Source organism: Vanacampus margaritifer, chromosome 11 (assembly GCF_051991255.1).
Source record: "Vanacampus margaritifer isolate UIUO_Vmar chromosome 11, RoL_Vmar_1.0, whole genome shotgun sequence".
Lineage (NCBI taxonomy): Eukaryota > Metazoa > Chordata > Actinopteri > Syngnathiformes > Syngnathidae > Vanacampus > Vanacampus margaritifer.
In genome coordinates, this window is record NC_135442.1 from 22,346,444 (window position 1) to 22,354,284 (window position 7,841).

Here is a 7,841-nt window from a genome sequence, read left to right on the forward strand (position 1 = left end):
CACTTGAAGGTGATAAATGTTTCATTCATATGCATATTTGATTACCAACTTAATATATCATGAGTTCACTGCAGTACCACATATTTTAAAACTTTATTGTATCGTAATCTAAATGAGTGTGTCCAATTTTTACTGCACCTGTATTGTACTGTTTCAGATTGCCCCAAGTGAAAATAAACTTTCACATTTTTAAAAAGTATTTCACATTGATTGGCTATGAGGTTATAAACTCGTAGCTAACCACAATCACATTTCTGCCTAGGTGGCTAAATGTGTGGTACCCTTGGGGTATAGTTTATGCTCTCACACAGAGTGATTTTACATTTTAGAGCAGATGGTTACAGGTGGACTTGTGCACGACAACTAGTCATTCTCTCTGTTAAATCATGTTGCATTCACGCCTCAGTGATTATAGCAGCCCACAGTAGTTTATGAGCTGATCATCAGAGCAAAACACTGGATAGTGTTCTAATTTAAGCTGTTGTTGGGCAGAGAGAGAGAGAGAGAGAGAGAGAGAGAGAGAGAGAGAGAGAGAGAGAGGAGAGAGAGAGAGAGAGAGAGAGAGAGAGAGAGAGAGAGAGAGAGAGAGCGGGTGTGGTATTCAACACACTGTCTCTATCTTAACATAATGGCAACTGCAGTTCAAATTATTAGCCACTTTGACATTTAAATTCATGGGGTCACATTGAAAAAGCAGCCCCAATCAGAGAAAACAAAATGGACAAATGACACGTTTGAGATCAACGCTAACTTATATCTTATACACTCTCTATACATCTATAAACAAATCATATTTATCTTCTATATTATACTGCATATTACTTACATAGGCAGCACGGTGGCTGACTGGTTAGCACGTCCGCCTCCCAGTGCAGAGGACGTGAGATCGAGTCCGGGCTTCGGCCTTCCTGGGTGGAGTTTGCATGTTCTCCCCGTGCTTGCGTGGGTTTTCACCGGGTACTCCGGTTTCCTCCCACATTCCAAAGACATGCATGGCAGGTTAATTGAACACTCTAAATTGTCCCTAGGTGTGATTGTGAGTGTGGTTGTTCGTCTCTGTGTGCCCTGCGATTGGCTGGCAACCAGTTCAGGGTGTACCCCGCCTACTGCCCGAAGCCAGCTGGGATAGGCTCCAGCACCCCCGCGACCCTTGTGAGGAAAAGCGGCCAAGAAAATGGATGGATGGATGGATGGATTACTTACATAATGTACAGTGAAAATAAAGATTTTAAAGAAAGTAAAAAAGAAAGTTAAAAAAACACGTGTTTCTGGGAAACAACAAAATGTGGATGGCTCTGCTGAATCAGAACTGCACTACTCGCAGCCCCACCCAAAGAAAACGAAATGGACAAATGACACATGTTTGAGATCAACGCTAACTTATATCTTATATACTCTATATATATCTATATATAAATCATATTTATCTTCTATATTATACTGTATATACTTACATAATGTACAGTGAAAATAAAGATTTTAAAGAAAGTTAAAAAAAACACTTGGTTCTGGGAAACAACAAAATGTGGATGGCTCTGCTGAATCAGAACTGCACTACTCGCAATTGCATATCATGAAAATACAGTTTAACCTAATTCCGAAAACGGTAATCAATTATCAGCCGTGCGATATAGTTTCACTTTCAACTTATTCTGGAGGAGTATTTTTTTTTTTGTAATTGCATGCTCCTGGAGTGTTTGTTTTACACTACTACAAATACTATTGCTATTTGACAGTGTTAGTTTTATGTTCATTTTGTTTTCAGGTCCAATCAATAGTTTCTGCTCAAACAATCAGACGTATTTATTCTACTCACATGTACAAAGTATGTGCATGTCACGTGCCGGTGAGAAGTTATTCAAAGGTAAACAGCAGTCACTTTTTTTGTTGTGATTCAAGAGTAAGTATATTATTTCCCTTTCATTTTACATTTGATATTTTATAGCTACATATACATTCTGGTCATGTCTATTTGACACAGACATTGCTGTTTGTGGTTATCTAGAATTTTCCTCAGTAGTTATTCTTTTAATGCCATAATATTTAGTTAGGTACTGTCAAGACAACCTTTTTTCCATCCGACCAGAGTTTTGCTTCAATTTAATAAAACAAATAGCAAATGAATGAATAATGTAAGTTCGATCGCTGGATCGCAGTTTCACAGTTACGCCACCAGGTGGCGGGCCAGGTTTCTAACCAGACAGACACACGCCGCGTAGAAGAAGAATCTCGACTTGCCAACAGCCTTGCTTTTGAGTCTGTGGCTGTGAGCGGGAATACAAAAGTGGCAGTGTTTCAGGTTGGTAAAATGTGCATTAAAATAAAACAAACTGAATGTGTATCACATTTTTCACTCCTGTAGCTTAGCATACGTGGTCTTTAGAGGCGGTTTGACTGAAGAAATTATTCCGAATCATCCTAAATGTTGAAGCTAAGTTGCTAATCATCTATTAGCAATGAAAGTAAGGTGTGCTGTGTTGCTAATACAGTATATGCTAGTAAGCTAACCAATTGCACTGAAACCGAACATGAGTGCTTAAGTACATGAATGAAGCTTATTTAAGTTATTTTTTTAACATGCTATCATAACAGTTGAAGACAGAACATTGAATAACAATAGTAGAATATGTTACATGTTGTTAGGTTTAGTTTTTAAAGTAAATTAAGTGTAATGGTGTAGAAATGTATTAACAAAGTTTATCTGTAACTTGTTTTTCTTCTCACTGTAACTCCTTTCATTAGGAAATTAAGCAGAGAGGTGTCATCTGTCATGCAGCAGGTGTTTCAGTTGGTAAGGCAAGTAAGAACCTTTATATTAATTATTGAGCTAATGATGAACATTGCATTAGTTTCCCACTATAATATAACAAATATGTTTTGTAGATGTTGTACTTCGTTGCTCTTAATATATTTTCTGTTCATGTACAGGTTGTTGGTACTGTTTTGACGAGCCACGTGGCGTACGGATGGTCCCAGCGTCTTCAAATCAAGATGGCTAATTATTAATTCACTACTTATCCAAACTCGGAAGGCATTGTCCTGAGCTTGATGTCAACTCCATGAAAAGGTGAACGAACACCCACAAAGTATTCCAAAGAGAATCCAAAGAGAGCTGCAGTAAACTAACTTCCACCACATCCAAGTGTTTAAACTAGTGACAGTGATGTAACTTTGCACAGGCTTAATGGGGAGGAAGAAGATGCGCAGGTCTTACCCATGAAGACAAATGTGGCAAAGAGGAGCATTTTAAGGTAATGTTGGTATGTTTTCAAAGTTCATAATGTGACATAACATATTAATATAATGTCAATTGTGCTCAGGTTTCAGGCTGTGAATGTTTTTTTTTCTTTTCCTAAAATGTTCTGGCCACAAAATCTAATATGGAGGAGGAGGAGAGCAGAACAGGTGAATGATTCTGAAAACTACCTAATTTGGATGATGCTGTATTGCTGTCTTTTACAGTATGTTTGAAACTTACATGCTGTGTTGTTGATATTGTTTAGGTGCACAACTCCCTTTTCCAAAACCACAAACACAGTTACAGCTCCACAACAGTGCACCCAGAACCATAGTTAATTTAACTTGTGAGTAATAATAACTACTAACCATGATAATCAAAGAACGCAGTAATCAAAATGCACCTTGCCCAAAAATCAACATGGATTTTGTTTTCTGATCAGCAGTGTTCAATTCAAAAGGTAAACGGAAAAGTTGCAAACATGCTGGGGAGCACCTGATACACACATAACCGAGAAGAGAAAGATAACAGTATGGCTGAATTTTTTTTTCTCATGACATCACTGAGGAATGTACACACTACACTATGATTCACTTGGGCCATATGTTCAATAAAAATGCAAGCAATTGTAATGTTGCACTTTTACATGCCTTTATTTATTAACTCTTTTACTGCCAAAAACGTTAAATGACGTTTAGTAAAAACCTACGGAGGAGCGCCAAAGACGTTCACCAAGTTTTTTTGGGGTTTTTTTGGAAACGGGTGGAGGAAAGCCTTGGCGTGGCGGCTATGATCACGTCATAAAGCCTCACCGGCTAGCGATGCTAACGCCGGAAAACGCGGAGCACAACCGAGCACGCTCAGGCGGACGTTCAATCGGACGACGAAGAGTGCCCCGAGTCCAATGCATATTCATCGGAGGAGTGGGTACAGTCTGATCACGGAGAAGACACTGGTTATGGACTACGATGCCACCATTAATGGAGCGGATAAGATGGATCAACCACCCGGTATAGGAACTGAAGGACATGAGGAAGCCAGACATAACACCACCGTAACGTCACCGTATCATGATCCTGAGAGTAGACTTGATGGCAACATGGCCAAACACACACTGCAGTATATACTTGCTATTCCCCGGGAAAAAAAGCCAGCAAGAAAGTGTAGCGTCTGCACGCTAAGGGGCCATCGCAGTGAAACTAATCTGTTGTGCAAATCCTGCTGCGTCGCCTTGCACGCAGGGGAGTGTTACAAAAAGAAAAACTGTATTTGAAACATCCACACAATTTGTTTTGTCAAATTGTTACACTGTTGAATGTAAATAAACGTATTTTGCTATCAAAAAACACTTTTTCATTGTTGGTGGTAGTGTTTTACAGAAGTAAAGCACTGTTTAGGTGTTTGTGGCATCATTCATGGAAAAAAAAAGGTCTCAAATTCACTAGAGTGCATGAAATAATATCGTTTCACAAAAAGCTTGATTTCTCCGTTTTTTGTTTCAAAACAGAGCATTTGGGTGAAACTAACCATTTTCTATTGTTGATTACTGAAAAACGGAATAAGGTAGAAACAAACATTTTTTTCTGATGAAAGATGAGAGTCCAATCATTCATTTGGTAGTATGTGTGTTTCCATAGTCCAAACACAACATTTTCTGTGGACCTTGAAAGATCAGTCAAAATGCTTAAATCGGCTGGCACTGACGGCAACCCTTTTCTGAAAACGTCTGGCAGTCAAAGAGTTAAAAGACACATTTTGGATTTCTGGAACTAATATTTATTTTGGCCAGTTACAATATACAATATTATTCAATTGCCAATAGAGTTAATACTTAACTCTTTGACTGCCCAAAATGTTTAATAACATTTAGTAAAATCCAAATGAGGGCTGCCAAAAACGTTAAAAGACGTTAACTATGTTTTTTTTTTTTGTGGAAACGGGTGGAGGAAAGCCTTGGCCAGCTGTGCTGAAAGTATCAAGCAAATCGAGTTAGTATAATGACTATTTTTGGGCACTAGATGGCAGCGATGACTCTCTTTGGACAAGATCGGGTAGGCGTCAGTAGAAGACGTGAGGCGGAGCTAGAGTGTTGAGGGGAGAATGGCTGAGGAAGCGAAAATGCCGACCGGTTGCAAGCAGCTCACGCTTGAGCATTTTTTTCAAAGACGAAAAGCATCGACCAATGCTAAAGAGCACATTGATGACGACGATGATGATGATGGTGACTCCGAGGTTGACGCCGAAGTTGGAAGCGTTGACGCGGCGGCTATGATCACGTCGTAAAGCCTCACCGGATAGCGATGCTAACGCCGAAAAACGCGGTGCACAACTGAGCACTTCTGCTCAGGCGGACGTTCAATCGGACGATGAAGAGTACCCCGAGTCCAATGCATATTCATCGGAGGAGTGGGTAGAGTCTGATCACGGAGAAGACACTGGTTCTGGACTACGATGCCACCATGAATGGAGTGGATAAGATGGATCAGAACATCTCTTACCACCCGGTATAGGAACTAAAGGACATGAGGAAGCCAGATGTAACACCACCGTAATGTCACCGTATCATGATCCTGATAGTAGACTTGATGGTAACATGGCCAAACACACACTGCAGTATATACCTGCTACTCCCCGGAAAAAAAGGCCGGCAAAAAAGTGTAGGGTCTGCACGCGAAGGGGCAATCGCAGTGAAACTAATCTGCTGTGCAAATCCTGCTGCGTCCCCTTGCACGCAGGGGAGTGTTACACAAAAAGAAAAACTGTAGTTGAAACATCCACACAATTGTAAATAATACCACAGTTGCACACATTTGTAAATAGTTTGCCAAATTGTTTTGTCAAATTGTTACACTGTTGAATGTAAATAAACGCATTTTGCTATCAAAAAACACTTTTTCATTGTTGGTGGTAGTGTTTTACAGATGTAAAGCACTGTTTGGTGTTTTTGGCATCATTCATGGAAAAAAAAAGGTGTCAAATTCACTAGAGTGCATGAAATAATATCGTTTCACAAAAAGCTTGATTTCTCCGTATTTTGGTCCAAAACAGAGCATTTGGGTGAAACTAACCATTTTCTATTGTTGATGACTGAAAAACGGAATAAGGTAGAAACAAACTTTTTTTTTCTGATTAAAGATGAAAGTTCATTCTTTCATTTGGTAATATGTGTGTTTCCATAGTCCAAACACAAATTTTCTGTGGACCTTGAAAGATCAGTCAAAATTCTTAAATCAGCTGGCACCCACAGCATCCCTTTTCTGAAAACGGTTGGCAGTCAAAGAGTTAACAAGGTGAGATAAATATATATTTTAAGTATTTTAAATGACATTCTTTCTAAATGCTCCATTCCTTTAGGAGCTCAAGTCCAATGAACATATTAGTCTATTTAACCTATTTAAAACTTTCATTTTTACGTAGGGCATACCTATCCATGTTTACAGTGTACACATTTGACCTCAATCTCTTTATGATGCAAATGGTTAAATATTTTGCTTCCTGAAAAATCTGGGGGAAAAAATGACTTGGGCAATTATTTTAAGAAGGCGTTGATTTACCATTTACAGGGACAAATAAAATTTGTAAAAGAGTCATTTATGAATACTTTTTTGCCAAAATCTCTGCGACTCTCATCCTGCCTAAATTTGGCATTGCTTCTCAACAGAACCCAATGTATCACATTGCTTCATTTACACTAATGTTTTGCTTGTTGAAATTTCCTCAAAATGTAACTGAATTGGTGTGAATCACAGAGATATCATATTACAATGTGAATTTTGTGATATCAGGAATTAAAGAGCTCTTATTTTTACAGCTTGCATCATGCACTGTAGCATAATGGAAGGATGGACAACCAGTTTAAATAAGTAAGATTAAGAAAGCCTTTATTAACAAATGCCGCATTTTTTGTTCATGTAAAAAAACAAAAAAAAAAACAGCTTTAAAATAGACTTATTAATGTTATGAGGCAGATACAGTATCTGTTTCACTTACAGCCAAAAATGAAACTTTTATACCCTCATGTAGTTGAAGTGTTAGGAGAGGTTTCTGGATCTTCCCAACACACAACTACCGTCAGCCCCCCTAGGTGTTCGGATGATACAGAAACCTCTCCTAACACTTCGTATGCATGTGGGTGATTGAATAATGGTTACATTTTCATATTTGATGAATTGTTCATTGTTGTTGTTTGTATAATGATAATTTTAGTTACAGTAATTGTATATAAAATGTGACTTTTTTAAAGTTATTTTTGTTCAGTGATTTGTTGAATTTAATAAAGAATATTATGATTAAGTTGGATCCAGAACACTTAATTCATCCCAAAAGGGAAATTCATTTGCTTGTCATTATCTATAGAATTATAAACCCAAATGACTATATGTCTGTGTCCTTACCTAGGTTGTTTTAGTTAAGTAAAACTAGAATTGAAAAAAACTTTTCATTAACAAAATAAAATAACAAAAATGCTTTAAAAAAAACTACTGCAACTACAATTTAAGCTTTCAAAACTATAATTCAAGCAAAAATGTCGTTGATTTTTGTCTTTGGCAATTAATTTAATACATTTGCCTATGATGTTGATTTTAAATATAAGCTTTGAGCA

General features: G+C 37.9%; 1 long non-coding RNA gene across 1 annotated transcript; it reads left to right on the forward strand.

Moving 5' to 3' along the window:
- The first annotated feature begins 2,230 nt into the window (after positions 1 to 2,230).
- On the forward strand, positions 2,231 to 3,837 carry LOC144060935 (uncharacterized). The gene is made up of 6 exons (XR_013296043.1): positions 2,231 to 2,299; positions 2,743 to 2,796; positions 2,929 to 3,067; positions 3,180 to 3,251; positions 3,321 to 3,405; positions 3,504 to 3,837. It is a non-coding gene; the product is annotated as an uncharacterized LOC144060935 (long non-coding RNA).
- The last annotated feature ends 4,004 nt before the right edge of the window (positions 3,838 to 7,841 follow it).